Source organism: Salminus brasiliensis, chromosome 7 (assembly GCF_030463535.1).
Source record: "Salminus brasiliensis chromosome 7, fSalBra1.hap2, whole genome shotgun sequence".
NCBI lineage: Eukaryota > Metazoa > Chordata > Actinopteri > Characiformes > Bryconidae > Salminus > Salminus brasiliensis.
The window spans coordinates 31,666,782-31,694,273 of NC_132884.1; the positions used below are offsets into that span (position 1 = coordinate 31,666,782).

Below are 27,492 nucleotides of genomic sequence, written 5' to 3' on the forward strand. Positions count from 1 at the left end.
CTGAATCAGGTGTGTTGGGGCAGAAGCTCGAGGCTGTGCAGTACAGGTGGGGCTTGTAGTTGTGGATCTTCTGAAGACGGCCCTGGAGAAAGGAGAAGCCCTCTGCTTGTCTCACTGCGCCGCATATCTCGAGTGTCTCCGTCAGCACCGCAGCGCAGCGCAGCGCAGCGGCGCCCTCTACCGGACACCTCCGCCGCGCTGGCCGTCATTCCCGGCGTGACTCACATCGAGGCCGCCCCTTCCGCCAGCAGAGCTGCATTCCATCCTATTCACACCGGGGAGCGCGAGCACACGGTCGCCACGGTGGATATGGCCGCGAGTTCAGGAATTTAACTATGGCACGGACGTGTAATCCCAGGATCACCTGAGCAAGTAAGTACGAGAAGGGGCTCTTCTACGGTCGGGCTCTCGAAACCGGGGGGTTACCGGAGGGGAATGTCTATGGGGTGTGTGAATGTGGCTGTGTGTTTGGGCTGCTCGGCTTTCGAGGGGATAGTTTGGTGTAGTGGGAGGCTCTTGTCCTCTCTTCACGCGCTGATCTCGGCGTTATCCTGGCGCCTCCGCGCGCTACAGACCGAGATGTTTGGGGGTTCGGAGCAGCCCCGGGATTTCGGAGCGGACTGGCCACATTTTTGCGGGGCGCAAACTTTTAATGGTCTGCGGTTGCGCTACGTTTAGCTCTTAAACTTCGCACATCAGCATTGAAATTTTTGCTGCCAGTCAGCAGCGCTCGTGCTCGAGCTTCCCGTGCTCGGGGTCGTACGAGCCCGTACGGAATGTAGCTAGGTCCCACCGGCTGGAATTAGGGGGATCAGGCGATTTCTTTTTTGTAGCCGCTCCTTAGTACTTCTTAGGCTCGGTGGGATTGTACACGGGCTGCGTACCAATCTCCGCAATCCTGCACTACACTGCATACATGGTATCAAATTAGAACACCTCCAGTGTGCAGCGGTGTGTCCTTTTAGTCCTATAGGCTATTCATACAGTGTGTGTGAATGTGTGTGTGTGAGTGTGTGTGAATAGTGTATATAAATGTTTGTGTGTGTGTGCGCGCGCGCGTTTTGCTCAACCACTTAGCCTACAGTTCTGTGAAAATGGGTGTAGAGCGCCGAGAATCCCACCAGCATCAATCCAAGACCCTTAACTCCAGAAGGCAGAAGTGTAGAAGGGTAGTTGCAGTGCCTGTGCTTGGGGAATGCTCTGCTCCTGTGCATCACCATACCGAACACTTCTTGCAGCCATATGTTGTCTCCAAGGGCTTTTTTTTTTTTTTAACCAGCCCTCCCACCGACCCAGCCTCTCTAAGTACACGGGCAAGTTAACTGGTGTGGGCTTTTGGTCCCCCTGGAACAATCGATACGCTCTCATTGGCTTTAAAATGAGGAGTAATGGTGGGCTGCGTGCGTGAGCAGCTCAAGTGTTTGTGGTGTTAGTGGACAGTTGATTGAGGCTCTTGTTGCTTCGTGGTTGAAATAGCCTAGCCTGATTGCGGAGCACTGCAGGGTGTGTGTGTGTGTGTGTGTGTGTGTGTGTGTAGCAGAGAGCCGCAGACGCTCGAACACAACTACTCGTAAACATCCAGCCCCATAGACACATCCACGTAGGGCTCGCTAACACCCTGGCAAGCGGGGACGGTGCTTATATGGAGTGATGCACTTAATAATAATATTAATAATAATAATAATATTTTATTAAATAAATAAACTCGATATTTCAGCTGGTTAAAAAGTTAGCTACATTTTATTCGAATTGGCAGTTCCACCTTAAATGGTGCCGCGTTTACGTTGAGGCGCCTGAGCCACTACAATGCGGCTGCTGCAGTATTTAAGGTGGATCTGAAAATTCACACAAGTCGCCCAACTTCTGAGTCGTGGTTTTTTAGGGGGGTGTTTTTGTTTTTTATTCGGGCAGTTGCGCTTTTTTTGCCCATTTTAACAAGACAGACAGACAGGCACACACGCAGCCTCCCCCTCACACACACACACACACACACACACACACACTAACTGGTGCGATTGAGTGACTGAGCAAAGCACGTACACTGAATGTTTAATGAAACAGAGCCGTTGAAAAGCGATTGGCCTCGACATCCCGGTCGTCTATAGAGCCCTCTTGCTTCACCAATTGTTGTCCCCAATTGCCGGTTAAGAGCATGGCGAACATTCACATGGAAATGGGGAGTGTGTGTGTGTGTGTGTGTGTGTGTGTGTGTGTGTGTGTGTGTGTGTGTGTGTGTGTGTGTGTGTGTTCTCTCATGCGTGCTCCAATCCCTTCTTTTGGTACCAGGCACAAGTCGAGTGCAAGAAATCTCCTGGTTTAGTCACTGTGGGCAAAATGGTGTCAGGTCTGATCCAGACAGAACACGAAGCCCCCCACACTGAAGAGATGTTCAACAGGCGTCCTGTTCGAGACCCCGACCACTTTGCATAAAGGAATGGCCGTTATTTGATGAGGTCCAGATTGTGGCACATGGGAGTGTTTGTTGTTGTCTGGAGCTCGTGCAGCCGGGACCGTGAGAAGACCCGGCTGTTTATGTTTAGGGACGCAGGCGGACGGATTTGTTTCGGCGCGCTGTGTCAGAATAGGGATTGGCGCATTGATACTCATATATCGATACTGTCGATACTGATGTTTCTTTTGGATAATTGATCCTGACATGAAAATGTCGATGCGAAGTGTTTTCTTTAAGTAGTTAATCTCTTTTTTATTGTAAAGAGCAAATTAAGTAGTAAATAATTAAATGGGATAGGGACTACTTTTTCTCCTGCTCCCTCCTTCTGCTTCCCCTGTACGCAGACTGTCATGTCTGAGAGATGAAGGTGCAGTCAGTGCTCTGTTAGTGATTCCATTATATCTACATTTACAGCATTTAGCTAAGATAAGAGATCATCCTTTATTTATTCAGAGCAACTAACATTTGACTAATGTTACACAGGTAGGCCAAGGTAGGATTAGGAGTCTTGCCCAAGGACTCTTATTGGTGTGGTGTGCTTGCTTGCTTGACCAGGGATTCGGTCAGTGTCTTTGACGGTTCATTTAACACTATTTTTTATTTTACTGTACAAATAATGAAAGACTTTTATCTGTATCTGATTTAATTGGTAAATATTAATCCCATTATGTTCTTATGGACACGTCACAGAAAAGGAAAAGCTAAACGTATGTGGAGATTTTTGTACTTACTTCGGTTATGTGAGAAAAAAAGCTTTTGCATTTTTTTTTCTTTCTTTTTTTTATTTTTTTTTCACAAGCAGGAAAAGAGGAATATAATTTGATGTGTCACATCTGGTAAACACTTGGTTCATCCGGAAACTCCAGACTTTCCTCACTTTTGCTTTTAAAAGACTTTGGAAAATTGGTATTCCTCCAGTTGTGAACCAGGACTTGTGAAGAATCTGAAGGATCTTGGGAGTTGGGACGGAGTGTCACATGTAACTCCATCACATACCCATCTGTTATGCCTGTATTGTTGGATGCAGTCTGGAAGTTACGTGAAGCTAAATGTTTTGCCTTCTGTATTAATTAGAGTAGTGCATGTAGATTGTGTGTGTGTTTGCAGTATTTAGAGGCTGCTGGGCCGAGTTTCATGCCTCAGCCATATTGAATGTGTAAACTCGATGCAACCTATTGGGTGCATCAGTGTGTTATTGTGTTTTACAGTCATTGCAGGAGACTACCTGCTATCTTATTGATCTGTAGGTTGACACTGCTGCCTCTGATCTGGTAAATATTTATTGTATTTAGAGAATCAAGCTAATAAAGCTTCGCAGGAATCGTCCACATCAATGTGGCTGCGTTAAAATGTGCTGTGTCATTCTGTGAAACCAAGCCGTCTAAGTACTTTACATACAGTAGCTTCTTTGCTAGCTCCTGCGATACCATTTGTCAAGGGCTGGCCAAACATCTAGCTCCGCCCCCTCATCCAGTGTTTACAGGCATTCGGGAGCCATAGCCTCCACAGCTCCGAGATTTGGACTTGTGGTAACTAACAGCGGCCAAACGCTTTGCTAATGACCAGGCGCCGCTCGAGATTTGCCCCGGACAGAAAGAATTTATCTTGGCAACAGAAAAAAAAATGATTGGAAATAAATTGCTCAAGTGGGACACAATTACGGAGAAAGAGAGATATGGGCATTGCTATAAATTGGCCACAAAGGGAGAAGATTAGGCTTTTGTTTTGACTCAGCCTAGATGATTATGAGGAGGAAAAATGAAAAATTTTGGCAAACTAAAGATTATGCATGTTCTGCGCTCTTTGACATTGTGGATGATTTCCTTATCAGCGCATTGGCTGTGTCCTCCAGAGGTGGCTTCAATGTGTTGCACTATGCCTCGCCAAAAAAAAAGTAGTTTTTGTGAATTAATTGGACGTCTCCAAGCCTCGTTGTTAATCAAAGCTGTGCTTGCGGCGGGCTGCGAAGTGTGTCTGCGTTGTGTGTGTTTGCATTGTGTGTGACTGAGATCTTGGCAAGATGGCTGCTGGTACAACTGGCTTGATTGGCAGACATGTCTAACCAGTATGACAGTGTCCTCCATCAAGTTTCTCTCTCCCTCTCTCTCACTCTGTCCCTCTGCCTACTTCTCTCTCTCCTTTCACTCCTTACACAAACACACACACACACACACACACACACACACACACACACACACACACACACACACACACTGCCCGGAAGCCTCCCAAGTGTCACATTCCGGTGCTTGTAGTTCAGTGTGCTTGATTTCTATCAACTTTTTTTTTTTTTTTTTTTTTGGTCGGCCTATCTCTGCATAAGCAAGGCTCATGCCACGGTTAAACCCTCGTTAAGATTCAAGCAGCCAAAGCCTGAACTCCAGAGGCATCCCTGGTATTTATCGCACCAGCCATGGGCCACTGAGAGTCTATAATAGGCCAGGTATGAGCTATGCTGGTAGCCTGTAAGCTGAGAGGCTCTCATCACCCTGAATACCCAGATGTGGCTGGAGGAGCTGTTTAGGCAATAGACCAGGGTTTCCCCAACCAGGACAATAAATGATCCACATGCTTTCTGGACACTTTATTAGATTTATTACCAGTATTTATTAATACTGGTTAGTGCATCTCAGTTCTTCATGGCATGGATTCCACGAGATCTCGGATTCTGATCAATGTCATATCATGATTTCTTCACCTGATTCCTGCACTTTTCTCAGGAGCACTTTCATCTTGTGAATCTCCCGTTCTTCCACATTCCGTAGATGGTGTTCTTCACGCCGATATGATGGTGGAAAGGCCTTAGAGGAACACTCAGCTTATTGTCATGTTCATGAAACCAGTTTGAGATGACGTTTGCTTTGTGAGATGGTGCATCATCATGCTAGAAGTAGGCAATGGAAGATGGAAGTTAATTGTGACCATGAAGGGAAGCTTGTGGTGAGCAACAATACTTGCGTGGCATTCATGCGATTATTGAATGATTGGTATTAACAGGCTGGTAACGTGCCGAGAAAACGCTCCCTTACGTCATTTCACCATATCCGCCACCTGACACAAGGCAGGTTGGCTGAATGAGTTGATGCTGTTGGTGCAGAATCCTGACCCTACCATCTGTGTGCCTCAGCAGAAATGGAGAAGCTTCAGACCAGGCTTTGTTGTTCCAGTTCTCAACTGTCCAGTTTTGATGAGCCTGTGTCTCAGCACTGCAGCCTCAGCTTTCTGGTCCTGGCAGACAGAGTGCGTAACCTGAACCTGACGTGGCCTTCTGCTGTTGTAGCCCATCCGTCTTAAGGGAAGGTGTTAGGTGCACTCTGTATGATTGTGGTGAGCAGAAGACTCTCAGAGTGGCTTTAAGTCTGTGTAATCTCTGATGACCTCGTTCATCAACAAGGTGTTTCTATCTTCAGACCTGCTGCTCACTGGATGTTTTTCCTTTATTGCACCATTCTCAGTAAACTCCAGAGGCTGTGTGTGTGTGAAAATCCCAGAAGACAGTTAGAGGAGTACCCCCCTGACGCTAACAATTTTACTACGCTCAAGATCACTAGGCTCATACCCCCCCCCCCCCAATTCTGATGTTTGACATGACCTTCTACCTTGAAGAAAAACAAGCTCATTCTTCATTAAATATTATTGTGGTTGATATTAATCCTTTCCAGCATTTCGGAGCCAATGCTGTCGAATCGCCACCTTCAGACTGACGCGCCTTGATGCATTTTTACACCCCTCCATCGCTCATACACACACTCTCTTTCTCACACAGTCTTGCTGTAGTTCTCGCTCCTGCTCCCGCGTTGTCCTGAGGCAGGCGATGATATTAAAAAGCGTTTAAGAGGACTGGCTGTTACAGTGTGAAGTGCTGGGTCATAAAGAGCAAACAGGAGCAATAGGCCTCAGTTCCCCAAACGCACGCAAGAACACACACACACACACACACACACACACACACACGTGCGCGCCCCAGCGACTGTGTCTCTCCCTGAGGCGCTCACTATGCAGGCAGATTGACCTCCCGAGAGGGGCCACGTTCACAAACAGCAGCTCACTGTGCACAGCATGTATGAGTCGCAACAGCACTGTACACACACGGTGCCAACCCTACGATCACAAGCCTTCCATACATACATACACACACACTCGGCCCTACATGAAACAATACAGTACACACCTTCCAGCATTTAAAGGAATAACATGGCAAAAAATACAAAAACGATTTATCCCAAGGTGTCTGACGCAGCATTTAGCTTCTATGCTACACACACACACACACACAACTTGAGCCAACTCCCAGAAGATCTTGGATGTGTCCCAAATGTAGCAGTTTTTAAACCCAGGTTAAAAACACTTCTGTTTACACTTGCTGATAAATGAGCTCGGGAGCCTGCTGCGCTTTACTGTACATTTGCAGCTGGCTTTTAAATCTTATTTTCTTATTTAAAGTATCTCATTTTTTCTTTTTTTTTTATTTATATATTTACATCTTTTTTTTTCTTTTAATCTAAAGCTCCTTAAACGACCTCTGTACATGAAGCATGCTGTTCAGAGAAACTTCCCTGCCTTGATGCTAGCTTCATTAGTTTTGCACAGGAGCTACAGGCTAATGTGGCTATAAACACCCCCCCCTCATGTAGCTAACAACAATAGCATCCTAATTAGCATGGCGCACGCAGTCTGAAAGCATGCGCAGTTATGTAATCTCAGCTTGGCTGTGCTTTTTATTGCACTGTATGCCACACTGTCGTTTCTTTAAAAAAATGAAACGGCAAACGGCAGACCTACATACGTCGTAGCTGCCAAGAAGCCTGAATTATGTCTGTGCTCTGGCCTGTTATATATCAGAAGCCACTCAGCGCTAATTGATGGTGTACAAGCTTCAATTACTCGTTAGCTAATTAGCCTCATAGCCGCAGTGCAAATCTGAAGAAACAAGTCTTCGCTAATTGACTACATTTAGCTTTCAAATAGTGTGAATTACATTTTTCACCAAACTATTCCTTCAAGTTAGGAGCCAGATTCAGAACACGGCGACTAGCCTTTGCTGCGTTAGCTCATGTGTTCAGTCAGGGCTAGCGTTACTAGCTAGTAGCTAACGTGTTGGATCAGGGCTCTGTAATGTTTTGGTTTTCAGTTTGAGAGAATTTAGCATGCGTTTAAATAAGATCTTTAGAGAGAAATATGTTAGACTAAATGGACAAAAGTATTGGGACACCTGCTCATGTGTTGTTTCTTCTCAAAAAGGTATTCGGAAAGGAGTAACCTCTCTACTGTCTCTACTGCCCAAGGAAGACTTTCTACTAGATTTCTACTGGCTGCTAGGGCATTGCTGTGAAGATTTGATTGATTTCAGCAAGGAGAGCATTAGTGAGGTCAGGATGTTGGATGATCACCACCCCACTGAGAATTTGGATGGAGCACCATTGTTCATTCCAGAGAACACAGTTCCACTGTTCCACAGCTCAATGCTGTGGGGCTTTATACCCCTCTGGTCCACACCTGGCATTGGGGCATGGTGCCACTAGGATTGTGTTTATCTGCTTCAGAGAGTCCTATTCTATTGGCAGTACTTCTCTACAGGTTGTGTGGGTGTGTGTGCTTTTGCACATTTGTGTCAGCAGTGATTACAACTTAAAGTAGCTAAATACATTGGTGCAGAATGGGTGTCCACAAATATTTGGACATATAGCGTACTAATGTATCGTGTCGAGTCTTCGCTCCCCATACAGCGCACCCCAGTGCCGAGGGCAGGCCAGGGGGGCTATTTTAGAATGGCACAGGATGGTAAAGATGTGTAACCGAGGCAGCATTGGATCATAACACCAACTGCTTTATACCATTACGCTAGTTATATAAACAATCTTCAGCGAAAGGCTGGGCTCAGTGCTGCAGACTGGGTTTGAGTGGGATGGAGCTTCAGATACCAAGCCTGCGTTCGCCTGAGTTCGCCGGCAACCATGACAGCACTCATGGAAGTTATGTATTATTAATATCCAGCCTTTTCTGGTGTTATTTTTATCTGTTACACTTTTAACCATTCTTCAAAGGTCTCTCTCTCTCTCTCTCTCTCTCTCTCTCTCTCTCTCTCTCTCTCTCTCTCTCTCTCTCTCTCTCTCTCTCGCTCACACACACACACACACACACACTGGCGGTGTCTTTGAGTAAAGGTTGTTTGTGAAGTGTTTGTGACTCTGCTCGGGGTCCACCTGTATTAAATCTGGCTTCAAGACTGGAAACTTCTGCACTTCCACAATCAAAGCTCTGAAGTGCTAATTAGAATATAGATGGAGTAGGCTTTGATTTGGGCTACAAATCGAGAGTATTTTATCAGAAGTGTTTGGTTTAGAGTGGAGTGTCTGTCACTGCTGCTTCAACATATGCCCTGCTGAACAAGTGCGAGCACTCGGGAGTGTGTGTGGGTGAGGGACGGGGAGTGCAGTGTTAAAGAGGAGAGCACTCTAGACGGAGAATCAAAAGAAGTGAACAAATGGGGAACCTGGAGGGATGGCACAGGCACTTGAACGGACCCTGGGTGTAGGGAGGGGGGGGGGGGAGTGTGTGTGTGTGTGTGTGTGTGTGTGTGTGTGTGTGTGTGTGTGTGTGTGTGTGTGTGTGTGTGTGCGTGCGTGCGTGCGTGCGTGCTTTTAGCAGGGTGTGGATAAGAGTTCTGCTTTTTAAAGTCTCTCTCTGCCTCTGTCTCTCTTTGTCTCTGTCTCTTTGAGTGCCTGGTTTATCTTTCTTATGCAGTTATTCTCTATAATAATAACAAAAGAAAATGTTGCTTCTCTACCCACACCAACTCCCTGGTATTAAGTGGTGGTGTTTGTTTTTGTTTTGCACTACTAAAGTGTGTTCGGTCCACCTAGAGTTAGTTTGAAATCTCCATTGCCTAGAACTGGAGAGGTTCTGTTAGTATCAGTATCCGGTCAATATCTGTAGAAACTGCTGATCGCAGTATGAGAAGGAAACAAAGAATGAGTCAGATCCAATTCTGTAACAAATCTAGTCTGAAATAGCGCACACACACACACACACACACACACACACACACACTCATGTGCGCTGTGTGCTATTTCAGACTAGATTTGTGCACACACACTGTGTGAGGTCATCATGTTAGTGGTGTTTCTGATTTTTGAGTAGTATGATTGGCTATATATGTGTGTGTGTGTGTGTGTGTGTGTGTATGTATGTGTGTTTCCACAATGATTTGTACACAATTCAGTCCTATGGGACTGAAGTGGGGTGCAAGATTATGTGCCCCCCTTTTAATGTCATGATATAAACCAGTAGCCACTTGGCAACCATCTCAGGTACCATTACAAGAAACTCCAAGCAACACTTTAGCACCCATCTAGCCGCCATTTAACAACATCATAGCATCCACCTAGCAACCCCACTGCAACCAGCTGGAATACCAAGAGCAACAAGCTAGAATTATGTTTTTTAACCATTAACCATCTAGTGACTCCATTGCAACCGCCTAGCAACACCATAGTGACCCTATTGCAACTAGCTGGGATACCAAGAGCAACAAGGTAGCAACAGGCTTGCAACCACTTAGCAATTTCATAACTACTATCTAGTGACCCCCATAGCAACCATTGGGATACTATAGCAACTGCCTAGCAGCCCCCTAAGTCACATAACACCAGTCTGTTTTTTGTACTGATCAAGTTCAGTGTTGTAAAAGGGGGGAAAAGTGGTAATGTGCCTTGTTTCAATGGCAAGCTGAACAAAGCTCCATCCGTTCTTTCTAACTACCATCCATCCATCGTCTCAAGCTCCCCGTTTATATTCCTGCAACGCTGTACGGAAATTGTACCGTAGCAGGTACCCCGGGACCCCATTATCCAAAGCCAGAAGCTGATCAGTCCTGAGGCGAGTTGGCTGCCGGTTTTAGTGTAACACGGGGTTAAGCTGGATGCTCTGTGTCGCAGGCAGTATTGATCAGGAAGTGAGCATTTGATGTTATCTTCAGAATGAGCGCGCCGCTTTGCAGCATTAGCGCACGCTTTTGGAGCTATGCGCTGTGTCTCTCGGTTTCACATGCTCTGTCAGACTATTTCTACATGCAGAGTCACACACTCGTGCACTTTCTCTTTCTCGCTTCCTCTCGATCTTTTTCCTTCTCTCCTCACACAGTAAGTCTCTGCTACGGTGTGTGCAGTGCTCACCCTGCAGTCAGTGCGGAGGTGAATAATTCAGCAGCTTTAGTCCAGTGTGGGAATGCTGCTAGCTGACTCCGGCTCTTCGTGCAACGCAGAACAACAGGAATGTGCAGAAGCATGTGAGCGTTCACTGTCTGGCTGTGAGCTTTAGCAGAATTAGGTTGCTTCTTGTGGCACCACAAACGCAGAATCCAGAATGGGCCAGATTTGATCCTCTGTGATGCCGTAGCCATCCGTGGCCAGGAGCATCAGAAAGCACAATTCAGAAATCAGTGATGGCTATGTATCAGAACTGGCAGTTAGTGTTCTCCTCCAAGCAGGGTTAGCTGGTCAGTGACGTTGCCTTGGCAGCAGGTTGTAATGATGTGATTGATGGCTTCGCCCTCTTAGTACTGGTGGCATTGTGTCATGTGGGAGTTCTGGCTAATGGGTGGGAATCAAGTGACTAAAGTTGAGGAGGAAATTGGGGGATCTACTCTAAATTAACATCTGCTTACAATGTCAAACTACTCACCACATTATGGACCCCTTAAGCAGTGATCCGGGCGCTGTATGTCCACACCATTCCCAGGCTGAGCATTGCAGATTTCTGTACCCAAAAAAAGGGAAAGAAACCATTGTACCATTGGCTGCCATGGTACACGCCTTGTTAGGCCGGGTATTTAGGCAGAGGTCAAAGATCACTGCTTTGGCTCTGACTGATGAAGCACACACGCATGGGTGTGCACACACTCCCGCCTTCCTTTAGCACTGTGTGCCACACACGTGTGTGTAATCAGCGTCGATCCCAGCTTAACTGTTGATGCATGCGCAGCCCCTAAGTGGGAATGGAATGTGTGTGTTTGTGTGTGTGTGTCTGTGTGTTTCTGTGTGTGTGTGCGTCTTCTAATTTATTTAGTCTGTTTACATCTTTTCCTTTTTTTTTTTTTTTTTTCTCCCCCTCAGAGTGGCTGGCACTTATTCTGCAGTATGCTTCAGGCATGCCCACTCGCAGACCTTTACATACGGGATTGGGTGTGTAGGAGGATAAAGTGTGTGTGTGAGTGAAAGAGTATGCATACTTGTGCGGGGGGCTGTATGAGGACAATAATTCTCTTTACCCTGTCAGGGGAAAAATTTGCATTTATTCTCATATGTGTCTCTCCTCTAGATTACTTTGTTTTGCTTCTTGACGAATGTTGTGAAAGTCAGTCTGGCTCTCGAATCAAACTTCCACTTCTCGCTTTCAGTAAAGACACCGTGACCCTGCTGCCCTAATCCTGCGTAATCTGGAGGCCAGTTGTAACTATGGCAGTCTAATCTGTAATTCCTGCTTCACAGAAGTCTTTAATGTTATCTAGGCCCGATCTGTAGCTCCCTTTTTGACTTGCCGATCGGTCTACAATCTGAGGAATTCTCACGACCAGTAATCGCTAGCAGAATGTGCCGAGAGTATGCCGGGCTAGTTTTCAAGGCACAGCAAAGAGAATCCCGGCATACGCAAATCCCACAGGAATGCATGAGCGCCCCACGCCTGCGCTTCCAGGCCCTACCCCCCATCTGCTGTGCCTTTGACCCCTTCAGACCCACTGCCTCATCCATCTCTCTGTCTTTCAGCCTCTCTCTCTGTCCCTGTCTTTGTTCACTGCTCTTTTGTGTTATCTAGTCTAAAGAGTCATTGATGGTGAGGCTGGCCTTCATTGTAAATGGCTGGTGAAATGTAGCAGGCGCTTTAGTGCGGGTCAGCCTTTGGTGTACGGTAAAGAGGACCCCATTATTCAAAGCAATGCGCGAAAGCTAATCAGCACAGAGGCCAGACTTGTATCGGTGTTGGACTATGAGGGTTAACTTATTTAGGAATGCTAAGTCCTATTCATCTTGGTCAGATCGCTTCTAATGATTAAGAAACCCTAATAAGAGGTCACGGTAGCTTAGATTTTGTATGGTGGGCATGAAGAGATGACTTTCATGCATGTTTTTGTACCAGTGCTTCAGATGTTTTGGGCCTGGAGTGGTCCTCCTCTGCACAGTTTTCCCCACTCAAACATCCCCACACGACTTTATGAGGGCTTTTTAAAGGAAAAGTGTGGCAACAGATCAAACCGACTCCAGGAGATTTGTCACAGACTCCAGGAGAAGTCACTAGGCTAATGTTGCCAACTGACAAGATGCTTATAATGTCACCGGTCTTCTCTTGTTGGTGGGTTAAAACACCTAAAGTTTAAGTTCAGTGTTTAACAATAAAGTTAGCCTAGCATCTAATGAATTAAGCTAAAGAAGCACGTCAGGTACCAACCTCCAGGGATCAGAATAAACAAAACCACACTGAAGCCATGGCTGGTCGACTGCAGCTGAAGTGAAAAACTGTGTTAATTAGATTTTTGCCTTTTAATTAGCAGATTAGTTTGGCTAGGCATGTTTGAGCAGCAACCCTCCAAAATATACTACATAGGGCTGTTCCAGGACAAAGGGGATTGTGAGTAGAGTTGTGTAGAGCTGGGCGATATGACGATATTTTATGATATCATGATAAATGTTATTGTGGTACACTATGCTTTTATGAGTTTATTGTGAATGAAATTTCAGTACATTTTCAGTGTAATCAGTCTTATTTAATTCAGTAGAGTGAAGCACATTATAAATAAATCACTCTGTATGGAAGAGTATTTGGATAGCAGTTAAAAAATGACTTGATTCATTTTGTCTACAATTACAAAATATTGCGATAAATATCATATCACAAAAAAAGTCTTTAAATATCTTGATATAATTTTTTTCCATATCGCCCAGCTCTAGATTCATGTCTTGCAGTGTATTAAAATCCTACTGATCAGGGCTGCACAATATACCATCTCAGCAGCATCATCGCAACGTGTGCTTGCACAATGTTCCCATCGCAGGATGTTGCGTAGGGCAAATAAATCCTACATGTCATTCTATAACTTGCTTCAAGAAAGGGAATTTTTTCTGTGACACATTTTTCAGAGATCTGCCCAATGTCGTTACTCCAATCTTGGAGACAGGAAGTGCATTATTATCATGTTTCATTGATTTCTGGGGAATTGCATTGATTTCTGGAAACCTGTTTTTTTTTTTTTTTTTTTCTTAAATTAATTTTTTTTTTTTTTTTTTTTGCAATATGTACACATCAGAACAACAAAATACCACAATGTCACCCCCCCAATATCATTCAGCTCTAAAAAAAAAAAAAAAAAAAAAAAAAAATGTAGTCCTTAAATAAGTAGTAGTCTTTGTCAGTATTGTTGTTTATTTATTTTATTATTATTATTATTATTATTATTGTTTTTTTAATTATTGGTGACATGCTTTATCTAACTGTATGGAGCCACATCCCAATCCTGATCTTTATCAGCTGTCCCCAGCCTCCTCATCACTGCCCTCGAACAGCACTTGTAGTTTTTCAGCACTCGTCTTTTTCTGTAAGTCAAGTGTTTTGACGTTTTCTAAAGTTGCGCTGAAACGAGCTCCTGCTGTGTTGGCAGCCACTTTTTGAAACGTGTGGTGTGGGAGGGTCTAGAAACCTAAATCCCTGCTTTGATTGGCGTATTGGTGCCGAGTTTAATCCTCTGCTTGGCTGCTGAGCGATTGCGAAGAAAAGTGTAGAGAGAAAAAGGCCAGGGAACGTTGATCTGTTTACACTGTGTTCTAATGGCAGGGCAGTACAGATGACTGTGGATGTAGTGTAGATCTGTGGTGGGTTTCACAAGTAAGTGTGACACACATTATACACACACACACACACACACACACACACACACACACACACACACACACACACACACAAAAAAGTCTGTCTCCACAGAAAGCGTGGCTCCGTTCCCCATGCTGTGTTAAGTGGAAACACACATGCATGCGTGACCGTAGCAGGATCTGGAGCCTCATCAGAGCCAAGAGGATGTAATGCGCCAAGCAGACGTGGACCAGCCCACCCCATGTTCTTGCGTGTGTGTGTGTGCGCTCACGCCAATAGGCTTTCCACTGGCCACCAGCTCTCACGTGCTGTAGTGCTTGGCCCCCTGGGTAGCTGCGGTGGGCCGCAGGGGGAATAATTACCACAGCCAGACAACGTGTGTGTATTTTGAATGGGGGAGGTTTTTTTTTTTGGTGTGTGCGTCTGGGGTTAAGTCATCCTCTACTTTGAATTCCTCCCCCGCTGTGAGAATCAAAAAGTTTTAAGGACGTTAATGACTAATTAAATTGGAACGGGCACGCTGTGCATTTCAGTACAGGGCAATTTTGCTGATTGTCCGTTGAAAAAAGGAAAGGTCTTGCCACAGTAAAAACGGCACTAAAAGCACTGTCACAGGCTTAGTCCTCTCGTCTGCAGTGTGAACCAAGATATCTCCTGTGGGACAGGGGTGGGGGGAGCTCACTCGCCTCATCGCCTTCTTTATGACCCTGAGTGCACACTTTGACCCGTTAAATCCCCCCTGTTGTTCTCAATAGGTTAATCCACTTTTGCGAGCTGAAATACAGGTCAAGACTGCTCCAGTCCTGGGAAGAGAGTGCACAGGCAATGATTGCGAGTGGGGTTTTATGAAGATGGAATTAGATTGGAGAGGACACACGATCACAGAGTGCAGATAAAAAGCCGCACTTTTGTTTAGGATGGCACCAATAGCAATTTCAGTAGGCCTGCATTGATACTAAATATGTCAAACTTGTCTAGCCTGGTTGTGAGTAATGTGATTTGTTAAATTTTATTTAGGAAATTTAGAATCCGATGTAGAGGATGTTTACTGTAGAGAAACTTTAGATTTCAGAATCCGAAATCCGGATTTCTTTACCTTAGTAGTAGTACCTTCACCAAAAATAAATAAATAAAATAAAATAAACAAAGCACTACTTTGCCCAACATCCCCCTTTATGTATCCATCCACCCTATATTTATTTTAGAATGTTTTAGGCCAAAACCTACTCAAAACTAGCATAAACTAATATGGATGTCCCTATCCACTGGATCGGGGCTGATCCAGGCATGTTTTAATGGATCGGGTATCTGCTATTTTAATCCCGATCCAGTTGTTCCAATTCTTTATTTTAACCACAGTGTTCGGCGCACCATCTGGTGTCCTCAAGGTGCCATTAACTGACATTACTCCCAGTCGGCAGCAGCACTGCAGACGTTCTTAGAAGGTAAATAAAATAGCATCTGCAGTGTGGAGCTGTTTTACAGTGGAACATGAAAACAGAGCATAACATCTGACCACTTTATAAAACTATCACTGAAACGCTCTGTTTTACCAGCGGGAGAACCGCATGCTTCTCTTCGGTTTTAAACCAGCACTGAAGAACACGTTCAGAACCAGGAGGAGGCTAACGCTAATGCTAACACATACACATGCTATAGAAACCCCAGCACATTCTCCCACTATAAACCAGTTATTTCAAACCAGTAGTTGACAGACAACAGCAGATACCAGTGTGAACCACCACACATGTGAAGCAGAACTTAAGTAATTCAGTCCAGAAACTGCTGGGGCATTATAGAAAGTGCTGGGGCATTATAGATACTGCTGGGGCATTATAGAAACTGCTGGGGCATTATAGAAAGTGCTGGGGCATTATAGAAACTGCTGGGGGTGCACGATCTGGCTTTTTCAGTTCCGATATAGATACAAAAACTTTGCATATCAGTCGATACCCAAAAACGATCCAATACCAGTGTTGAATTAAAAAAAAATGTATACCTCCCCATGTGGGAGAGACTAAAGGAATCAGGATTGACTTAAAAATTACTTTACTAACTTTGTAAAACAAAATATAACAAATTAACACACAGATATAAATGTCCTAAATTGATATTTCTTTGTTACTAAAATAAACAAATGTGTACAACACAACATTCAAATTTAAAGTAGTCAAACTTTTAAAAAATATATTAAAATACATAAAATGTATAAACTGAATAAGAAGCTTCACTTTGTCAAACACACAAACAGTAGATCAGCAGATCTTATTACTTTTTTTTCCGCATAATTCAAAATAAAATCTAGCAGCTGAACCTGAGAATTGAAGTAAGTAACTGGGTCAAACATACAAGCAGCAATCAAAAATGCAAACATCTAAACATTTAGTGCAGTCTCACACCAACAGATTAAAGTGAAAGGCTCGGTTACATGGATCTGCCTAATTATCCAGCTAATTTTGTTAATATCGGCACCAATATCCGATCCTAATATCTGATCAGAGCATCTCTAGAAACTGCTACTACAAATAAAGGGTATTTTACTGAACGTATTACTCAGCAGCTCGTCTGATCTAAACTGCCTGACTGTATTATTTATACAGCGCCAAGATTGGATCAGATTCAGCCGATCCTCAGCATTAAGAGACTTGGACTTGATTGGGGGGCCAAAATAACTGGATCGAGACATCCCCATAAACGTAATATCCGGGCATCAGACGGCATGTTTAGAGCTGTTTTTGTACGAGGTTTAGTGGGGGGGTAACGTTTTAGCTTCAGAAAAAAAAGATCCTCTCGAACAGAGCGTTTCACATCAAACCGCTCTGAACGTGACTTTGTTTACATCTTAATGACTTCGTGAAAAATCGGTGGAACTTCTCTTTCAAGCATTTTGGATTATCGCTGCGAGTGCTTTGTTTTTCCCCGAATGCTCGTATTAAAAGCCTGTTAGAAGAATTTGATGTTGCGTTTGATATTAGCATTAGTTGGCTTTGCTGTCATCATGCTCATGAAAAGACACGACACGAACAGTAGATGTGATTCTTGGTTCTGAATGAAGCGCTGGATGCCGTCTTTTCATTATTTGTTGTCAAAGCTAAGGAAATGAATTCATGAGCTGATAGCAGCTTTAAATTAGACCGGGTTATTAAAGTTAACACTTCAGTAGCTCTGAAGTTCGGGAGGGCTTGGTGCCCATTTGGAAAGGACCCAGTGATTAAATCTTCCTTGAGTGGAATAAACATTGGTCCTGAAGTGTGCTGTGGGCTCGTGCTAGGCCCTGGCCTGTGAATCTAATGGCGTTTGGAGTGTTTTGTTGTCAAGTACCGTCAAGTCTCAGTTCATTTCTGAGTAATTAAATGTGTTTGTTAATGCACATGTGCTGCCAATGAGGCCGTTTGAGTGTTTTAAAGAACCCTTTTCCGGTTCGGCCTTTGTCCTTCACTTCGGTTCTCGCCCTCTGCTCGGAATCTTGTGCACCCGGTCCAGGACACACCAATGTGGGATTGTTTCACATTGATTTATTCGGAGTGTACTTAGCCCCTCTATGACCTTCTCTCTCGCTCAGTTCTTAACCGTCAGACAGGTTTCGTCGCCTTGTTGCCGTCTCGTGTCTGCCTCACTCTCGCTCATGCTCGCTCGCGGTCTCTGGGTTAGTGGATGAACTGGTCGGACCAGCCAGAGATCTAGGCTAATCCTTTCAGTCACTGGCAGTTACACACACATTACGTGTACACACACACTCACTCACACACACACACAGCTGAGTCCAGCGTGAGGGAAGTAGGGTAATGCGCCAAGACTGTTCCAGCGTATGTGCTCGAACACCTCAGAAGAGCAGTAACCTCTCGGCTGGATTGGAGGAAGGCTGAGGAAGGCTGAGGAAGGTGCGCAGGTAGTTTTCTGCTGTTCAGGCAGCACGCCTGGCCCTGGTGTGTAACACAGGGCCTAAACGAGAGGTTTGTATGTGGAGCAGTAGCATAGACATATCAAGGCTGTTCACTTGCTAAAGTCGTGTCGTGTGTTTTTTCGAAGGAGGATGGTGACAGTGCTCCAGATGTTGGTGTGTGCTGCACTCAAACGTATGGTAAAGACCAGCTACATATGCTGCTGCAGCTGTGTGTGTGTGTGTGTGTGTGTGTGTGTGTGTGTGTGTGTGTGTGTGTGTGTATGTGTGTGTGTGTGTGTGTGTCTACCAGGCTTGCACTAGATGTAAAAGCACACGCATATTGAAAGTCCACTAATGGGAAACGGTTTATCTGGATATACTGAAATAATGGGAGCCTTAAACAATGTTGGGTCCTCAGTGAAAATAAACAATTCAGGCATAATCCAAAAGACAACAAACATCTGCACCCCCCGAAAAGAAGCCCGGGAGCCAGGGAGGCTGCTAAGAAGGCTAAAAGCTAATGCTATGCTTTGGAGAAAGGAGAAGGGTTGACCCAGGGAAGGCCAGGGGTCTGCATGCGGTGAAGTGAGCAGGTGCTAGGCTAAATGCTAACTCAGCTGAGCGGCTGCAATCTCCTGAGCACAGCACACACTGAGGACAACAGCAGTATCCGAAAAGACTCGGGAGTAATGTTTACAGTGCTAGGCTAGGCTATGCTTCACTTTCTGACTCTAGTGAGCCGTCATGGTGTCATAAACCAGCCATTAAATGCTGAGTCCACCTTAAAAGGTCATTCGTTTAGCTAAGAATGAATAATTATTAGCTATAAGTGTTGTTCATAAGTGTGTTGATCTGTTTTCGTCGTTCAACGCTCACTATAAAAGTACAGTATGAGCGGCTTTAGCATGAACCATTCGGACTGGACTCTTAGCAGCTCAGAAACACTAAACGACTGTGCTTTATAACCTGAAGGAACAAAAACCCTACAATCGAACAGAATCAAATGTGGGGGGAGTAAGAAAGGAGGAAAAATGTAATCTTTTCATAAACCCAGCGCTGAGAAAGATTGATTTAATCTTTTCATCTAGTTGCGCTAGACTTTCTGACAAGCTAACCACAAACCAACAGGCTAACTGTGAGACGCTTCAGTCTGTGTAGGGTGTTTGATGCCTGTGTGTGTGTGTGTGTGTATGTGTGTATCAAGAGCTTTGCCTCGAACCGTGCGACTCCATGCGTTCTGCTGTTACGTTCGCACTGATTATGCTCTCTCTGCGCTGAAAATAAAATGAAATGAAAGTAATTCATCATGATTGCAGTACAATATCGACCCCTAATCCGAACCGACTCCGTCCACCAACTGGAGACCGAATAAAACCTAATTACCAAGCCTGTTAAATGAGCTTATGGGGAATGTTCTCAAGCGGTAGTCACTGCCATCATTAGATCATCAATAAACAACGTGGAAAAATGAGTAGCCTAATAATTAGTGCTTCAGCGCCACTGTAACGGGTGCTTTCAACAGTCAGTGTCTTCCAGCAACATCCCAGATCTTTCTTTAGTCTGAGGAAACTTCTTAATGTGGTGTTCTCACGTTGACCTCGCTGCATCGGCAGTGTTGGCCCGTAGAAGCAGAGGGGAAGAATAAAGTGGGGAGGAATCTGCAGCCTAGAATCTGTTCATGGTGGGAGACGGACTATGAGAAACGTGAAATGTGAAATTTAAGGCCCCTAGAATAATTTACAGTCCTGTCATGTTCGGACAAATACTTCAAACTCTTCTCGGGGTGTGTGTGAGTCTGTATGTACGGGTGTATGTGCGTTAGAGCTGAGAGATATCTCTCCCTCTCAGGCCGTAGGCAGTGTGTGTGTGTTGCCCTGAGGAATTAGAAATGTAGACTTTGGCTGGTGAGCTGATATGTAAAGAGCGCAGAGCAGCAGACTGGCCCGGATTCAGTCTCTTTAATGGCTTCGCTCCGATGTGCAGAATTCCTCTGCTCTGTTTGGAGCACGGACAGTGAGGAATTTACCAAAGCTACGCCCTTGCAGCTTCTGCCAGAGGAGAGAAAGAGAGGGAGAGCGAGAGGGGGATAGATGAGGAGGGGACGGGAGCAGCTGTGTGCACGCAAGTGTGTGTTTCTAAACATGTGCTTTATGTGTGCATAGGCTGCAGTGCCTATTAAATGATGGGGGGAGAGAGCGAGCGAGAGAGTGAGTGAGTGAGTGAGTGATTGGACTGACTCAGACTTAACTCTTTCTGTCTTACACTTTTTTTTTATAAATACACACACACACACACACACACACACACACACACACACACACACACACACACACACACTTCCTCTGTTCTTTGACTTTATGGCCTTCTGGAAGCCAAACAGATGTTTTGGGTTTACCTCCCTGTTTCCCTCTCTTTATTCTTTTTTCCCCCTCTGTTCTTCCTTCATTCTTCTTTTGCAGTCTCTTGCTCTTGCGCGTGCTCTCTCTCTCTGCCTCTCTCTCCCTCCTCTCTCCTTCTCTCGGCACATGGCACTGGTGACGCTGATTTCAAGGAATTAGAATTTAATTCTGCAGCTTAGACTGTTGATTACTGACGATCTGGACTTCATCACTGTGTGTGTGTGTGTGTGTGTGTGTGTGTGTGTGTGTGTGTGTGTGAGTGTGTGTGAAAGGGAGAGCAGCTTGGATGTACAGCAGTGCTAAATAGCAAAGTTCTTCTAAAGAACTAAAGAAGGTCAAAGTGCTGTTCAAGAAAGATCCAAAAGTCCTGAGATCAAACCAGGTGCCTCAGTGCCTTCGGCGGGACAGTGACTTTAACCAGGTCAGTCAGTCTGCCAGACTGAGGATGTATTTCGCTAACTGAAGTTGGCATTGAAGGGTTTAAAAAAAAAAAAAAAAAAAAAACCCTCCTGAAACAAGCTGGAAGGGAAAGTGGCAGCATTGAAGGCCTGGCAGAGGCTCAGCGCTGAGGATTTTCTAGCAGCTGTTGATATCTATGGGTTTTCAAATGCCAAGGATTTGCTAAACACAGGCATTTTATTTATGGTTAGTGCTGGTGACGGCTTACAGAGTTGCTGCAGTATCTGCCTCTAGTGATGGTAAAAAGACAAAACACACAACCTTGCTATTCCAGGACGTTGATATTCCCACTCATGAGCAAAACTGAACATCCATCAGTCATGTTGGGTGGTGTGATGTCCTACATTACCATGTTTATTGCACTTAACAAAAGTGCTATTGTTGAGCTGCGCTGGTTGAATGTGCTCTGGGGGAGGGATTCTGTGTATGGGGCCGAACCAGGCATAGGCGCTGTTAATGGACATTGTTCCCAGCAGGCAGCAGTGTGGACGTTTTGAAAAGGTTAATAAGAATTGTTTTACAGTGGAACATGACCATAATATCTGAACCTTTACAAAACTGTCACCGAAACGCTCTGTTTTACCAGCGGGAGAACCGCTCGCCTCTTCTTCTTTTTTAACCAGAACTAAAGAGACCATTCAGAAATGAGTGGAGGCTAACGCTAATGCTAATACACAGACACTCGTCCTCTATAAACCAGTTATTACACATCAGTAGTCGACATACCACAGAAATCAGTCCGGAGTGTGTACCGCTACGCATGCAGACACACAGAATGTGACTTGACTGCAGTGTTGTAAAGGAGCAGGGAGCTGATTGGTCAGGGGGGAAGAGTCAGACTGGATTATAAGATATTAAACACCCCAGTCATTTTAAGAAAAGTCTCTTAAGAACTAAATCACTCTCATTATAGAAACTGCTACTAAAAATAAAAGGTATTTTACTGAATGTATTAATCAGCAGCTTGTCTGATCTAAACTGTGTGGCTGTATTATTTATACACACACAGATCAGATCGGTATCAGTTTCTGCCGATGCTCAGCATTAAAATACTCTGATTGGATTGTGGGGCAAAGTGGCATGTTTGGGACCTCCCTAGTGACTAACCCTAGTCTTTCCTGGTTTTGCTTGTCTAGACTCTGCGCCAGTCTGCTTAGCTTGGTACAGCACTTCCAGTGTATCCAAGTTTGCTACCATTCTGAACATTGATCATGTTCAAGTCTCAGCTTTGCTCAACTACAACAACAAAAAGGTGACTAACGCTGCTTCCAACACAGTGGATGAACACGTTCGTGTGATTTTAGCATGCAAATGCAATTAAACCTAGATGTTTTAGACTAAAGGGGGGAAAAAACTTCTTAACAACAAACTGGAAACACACACGGTTTTTGCAGGATAACGACGATCCATTTAATTAAAGCTGATATTCTGCACTTCAGCACCCCAATCACTGTGATTTCATATCCAGAAGCAGAAATGTCACAGTCGTGAACGGCATGTGCGAGTATTTCTCTACTCTTAGCATCAGGCTCGCTTTCATCTTCATGCCAGCTCCTTGTTGACAGAGAAGCGTTGCTATGGCTCCAGGGAGCTGGCCAATCAGAGCGCTGGCTGGATTTCACTGTTGGAGATTGCAGTGAAAAATCAGCTTTCCTGATTGCGCCGCTGTCAATCATCTGATTGGTGGAAACATGCCGAGGACTCCAGTCTGCACTGCAGAATTTGACTTCCTGTTTTGAGTCGAAGCTCGCCAGAACAAAACATGTCTGTCAACATCCAGTCTGCTATAACTTTCAGAGGTGTGTGTGTGTGTGTGTGTGTGTGTGTGTGTGTGTGTGTGTGTGTGTGTGTGTGTGTCCTGCGGGAAACGACAGTCAATCCTGCCTGTCAAGTTGACTCACAAATTACAGGTTATTGTCACCGTCTCTGTTTTTTTTTTCTTTTTTTTCGGGGTGCGTGTGTGTGTGTGTTGTGGTGAGTGATGTTGCATTCTAGACTTCTGAATATTTCATGCTTATCACACTGTATGAAATTGCGGTACATGCTTCAATACACACTCACACACATTCACAAACACATATGGCCTGACGTTTAACTTGAAAGCGCTGTCATCAGTCAATGTGTGTGTGTGGGTGGGTGTGTGTATGTGTGTTTGTGGGTGAAGTAGGGTTAACTCTATTTCCCCAGTGGCAGGTAAAGTGCTCATATCTGGCATAGCTCACTTCTCACCCTCTAATCAGGACCATACTGCTCGTGCTGCAATGAAAACTAACGGGCAGTACACACACACACACACACACACACACACACACACACACACACACACACACACACACACACACACACACACACACACACACACACACTCTTACATGCTACCTCACTCTTTTAAAACCCATTTTAATGCATTTAACATTCACCCCCCTTTTATTTATTTTACAAATAGAACAGATTAAAGCCGCTCATGCATCAGTGTTTGCTCTGTGTAGGTGTACATTTGTCGGAAAGGAAAGGTCGAACACTACCCTTCCCATAACTACTATTGCCATCATGTAGTGAATAGTAGTATTTGTTTATTTTGGGGTGTTTAAGAGTATATAGAAAATGAAATAGTTTTTTGTGTAGCCCTGCCTGGAAAATTAAAATGTTTTTTTGTGGGCCTGAATAGGAAATACAGTTGTATTTACTTAAGTTAATTTACATTAGTTTTTTGGAGGCCCGAATTAAATATCTGTTATTAGTTGGGCCGTTGGTGGCATACAAGATTTTAGGCCCCCCAGGTCAAAACCCGTGTTGCTATGAACGGTAGGTAGGTAGACAACTGATGCACCCTGCGGACCAATGCAGTTAATATAGACTTTATGAGCATATAACACATGATTTCATGAAATTAACTAACTCCAACTGTTAATTATAGAGGAGGAATGATCTGATTTATGATGATTATATATATATATATATATATATATATATATATATATATATATATATATATATATATATATATATATATATATATATTTAGGTAGACTGCCTGCCTATAGATAGGTAGGCAGATAGACAGATAGGTAGATAGGCGTCTGCTGCAGAAAATGATGCTACGAGGTTAGCTAGATTCCACAAGCTGGATCGCTAGAGGTACTAATTGAACAGCAGTTTTTTAGGTCATATAGATTCATTGTGGGTCCATTACATTTAGGTTCGTATTGTGCAGCTTTAACACCAGGATTGCAGATGTTTTCAGGCTGTTTTTATGAAGCGAGTTCTGCAGTTTGAATAGTGAGTACATCAGCCGCAAAGCTCTGAGCTCAAACTTCAGACATAATGTTGACTGATTGGCTACATTTAGGGTAACTGAGGGAACTGGTGTAAAGTGTGCTTCTCCTTGTTTACTGAAGTATTCCATTAACAGGTCTGAAAGCCAGAGACGGAAAAACAGTTGAAACTTTCCCGTTTCCCCATCATTCATTCAAGAGTGGTGTTCTCAATCCACCGGCATCAGCGCCCCCCTCTGTGAGCCAATCAGCCCCTACTGCGGGAAAACGCTGAAGTTCCTCCACTCCTGAAAAACAGAAAACTACTCTCTCTCTCTTTCTCTCTCACACTCACACTCGCAGTCTCCGTCTGTCTGCTTCTTTCTCACTGTCCCTCTCTAGGACACACACACACACACACGTTTGCAAAAGGCGAAAATCTGCAATTCAATTAAGAGTTTAATTTGTGTTTAAGATGCAAATGTACCCTTTCTGATAATGAGAATGTTAAGGAGGAAAAGAGACAGAGGGGATATTTGGTGTTCACGCACTTATTCATTAGCTGAGTGGAGCTGTGTCAATACACACACACACTCACACACACACACACACTCACACACAAGAAATTGAATTATCTGTCTGGAAAGGTCAGAAAAAGAGTTTTAAGATTGGCACAGGAAGAAATGGGGGTAAATGTTGCACCTCACCCCCCTTCCCCCCCTGTCCTTTTCCCCCTCCCTTCCCCCTTTCCAGCTCACACACTCTTAAACACAACATTCCATGCGTCTCATCACCTCTTTCTGATCTTAAGGGAGGTGGGGGGGGGGCTACAGTCAGTGAGATGTGACTGTGATGAACTGTGTGTGTGTGTGTGTGTGTGTGTGGGTGGTTTGGCCTGTGTGTCCCATCTTCATGGTTTCTCTCTGCTGTTTTCGACCCTCTGCATTCTCGTCAGTCGTCGTTACCTTTGCTGTTCGTCAGTTTCTCTGTTCTGTTCTTATCTCTCCTCCGTTTCAGCTCAAGTTTCTCTCTACTCTTCTCTCCACCCCCACACACACCCCCCATCTGTTCTGTTACTTGAAGACAGAGGAGCGGGTTGGCCTGTAGGTACTGTACTGTAGTAAATAAGTTACTGTCACTGTCTACATTTTGCTGCCAGTGCTGATTTTAGGGGGTTTAAATTCTGATAATTGATCATACTGACTATCGTTTTACAGCTGTATTTCAGATGATGTGGTTAAACTGCACTTTGCGGATGGATAGATTATCGTTTTATTAAAGTCTCACACCAGCAGAAATTCCAGTCTTATGGAAAGTTAAGTATTGTAGCACTGAGGATCAAGCTGTTCATCATTTAATGAATTAAAAAACATTAATTTATTTGTTTGTGGGTATTTTGAAGTAATAAATAAATAAATAAATGTTACTTTTGAACGTATTTAATTTAATACATATTTATATTTTATATATATTCGTGTTTCTATTTACTTGTTTTTTAAAATTTATATAAATTTATATTAATGTGCTATATATAGTCACCATTAAAATTCTGAATGCAGACTATATTTATTTCACCCCATACCAATAAAACGACAGGCCAGTATAGGCATATCAGCCAGCCAATATATGGTCTTGCTCTATCTCGCACGCTTTTTTGCTGTCTCTCTGTCTCTCACACGTTTCCTCTTTCTTTGTCTTTTTGTCTCTTCATCATGGTTTTCCTCTCACACTGTTTTTCGCTCTCATGTTTTCTTTCTCTCTCTGATTCTCTCACATTTGTTCCTCTCTCTCTCTCTCTCTCTCTCTCTCTCTCTCTCTCACACTCACACATTGTCTGTCTCTCTCTCTCACACACACTCACACATTGTCTGTCTCTCTCTCTCACACACACACACATTATGTCTCTCTCTCTCTCTCACACACACACACACACACACACACACACACACACACACATTGTCTCTCTCTCACACACACTCACACACTGTCTCTCTCTCGCATTGTTTCTCCCCTCTCTCTCTCTCACACACACGGTCAGGGATGCGTGTAGTGGTGCATGATATGCTTCACTGCGTATGTGTGCTGACTAGCCTTGGAAAGCAGAATGCAGAGAAAAGAAACCGTGAGAGTGAGGGAGAAAGAAAGAGAGAGAGAGAATATACACACCAGCATTTCTCTCCTCCCCCCCCCTGCATCAGCGAAGGGATCAGTGGTGGTGTGTATCTCTGTTGTGAGGAAGGTGGTGTTAACTATCAGCTCCACTGCAGGCTGCTGGTGGAGGTTGCGAGGTGTTGTGTGAGGTGATGTGTGAGGGGATTGTGTAGATATAACCTCAGTCTGGGTTTTGGTGAGTACTGTGTGTGAGGCTCCTCCTGCTTGGAGACGTGTTGTTGCAGTCTGTTCCTAATGACCCTTATTTTCGGAGTGCTCTCTGTGGAGGAGTGCTTGCAGGGCTCAGGGCCGTGATCACCCCTCAATGGAATGCGCTGCCTGGGAGTTCAGGAAGTGAAGCGAAGAGCACATGGAATTCTGGGTGGTTGAGGCTGACTGCAGTTCATTGGGTGGTGGTGTGTGCTGGGTACTCTCCTGGTTTTGAATACAGTAATACTTGGGGTGTGTGTGTGTGTGAGAGAGAGAGAGAGACAGTAATGTGTCAGGGCTGTGGCTGATGGAGTTCAGAGGAGGAATGCAAATGGAGTGTGTGTGTGTGTGTGTGTGTGTGTGTGTGTGTGTGTGTGTGTGTGTGTGTGTGTGTGTGGGAGAGACAGACACTGTTGCTTGTTAGAAATGCAAATGTGTAATCTAAGCATCACCAAACAGTGATGTCAGTGTTGGGAGGAGGTCATTTTAAGTGTGTGGGGGGTGGGGGTGGTTTTGGGGACTGCAGGGCTCTCTGGATTGACCAAATTGACAGGACATGCAGTGAAGCAGTGATAACAACAGTGTAAATGCTGGGGTCACCCCTAAGATTGATTTCCTCAGTGTCTCTCGCGCTCTCTCGCTTGCGTGCGCACTTTCTCTCATTCTCTCTCTCTCTCTCTCTCTCTCTCTCTCTCTCTCTCTCTCTCTCTCTCTCTCTCTCTCTCTCTCAAGATTGTGGGGGTGTGTTTTGCTGGTCAGACTCACAGTGGAGAATGTTCTGCTGTGTGTGGAAGAAGGCAGATCTCACTGAGCTGTGTGTGTTTG

General features: G+C 44.5%; 1 protein-coding gene across 1 annotated transcript in view; it reads left to right on the forward strand.

Annotated features, from left to right (window-relative positions):
• The first annotated feature begins 275 nt into the window (after positions 1-275).
• plxna1b (plexin A1b) overlaps positions 276-27,492 on the forward strand; it is a 212,870-nt gene continuing 185,653 nt past the window's right edge. The window contains exon 1 of the mRNA XM_072684612.1: positions 276-372. The gene's annotated coding sequence lies outside the window, so the exon portion shown is untranslated. The remainder of the gene's footprint in view (positions 373-27,492) is intronic.